General features: G+C 67.7%; 1 protein-coding gene across 1 annotated transcript in view; it reads left to right on the top strand.

Moving 5' to 3' along the window:
- Positions 1 to 232, top strand: part of TLCD2 (TLC domain containing 2) — a 6,079-nt gene that overhangs the window by 1,402 nt on the left and 4,445 nt on the right. The window lies entirely within an intron of this gene.

The following is a 232-nucleotide window of genomic DNA, read 5'->3' as shown; positions in this document are numbered from 1 at the left end:
TTGCCTTGGCCCCAAGGGCGGAGGCCCCACGGCTGCTCCAATCACCGCCCAGCCGCGAGGCGGGCGTGGACAAGCCGGGCAAAAGTTAAAGCAGATTCTGAAGGCGGGGCGGGCGGGAGAGCCTGGGGATTCAGTCCTCTGAGGAAGCGAGTGCACAGTCCCCACCGGGGGCCTGGAATGCGCCAGAATCGAGGACGTAGGGGCCAAACGGACCGAACTGGACCCCGCCCGC

The sequence above is a fragment of the Tupaia chinensis genome, unplaced genomic scaffold (assembly GCF_000334495.1).
Source record: "Tupaia chinensis unplaced genomic scaffold, TupChi_1.0 Scaffold144899_1, whole genome shotgun sequence".
In the NCBI taxonomy this organism is placed as follows: Eukaryota; Metazoa; Chordata; class Mammalia; order Scandentia; family Tupaiidae; genus Tupaia; species Tupaia belangeri.
Note: the sequence above shows the minus strand (reverse complement) of the source record. Positions and strands in the feature narration are given on the sequence as shown.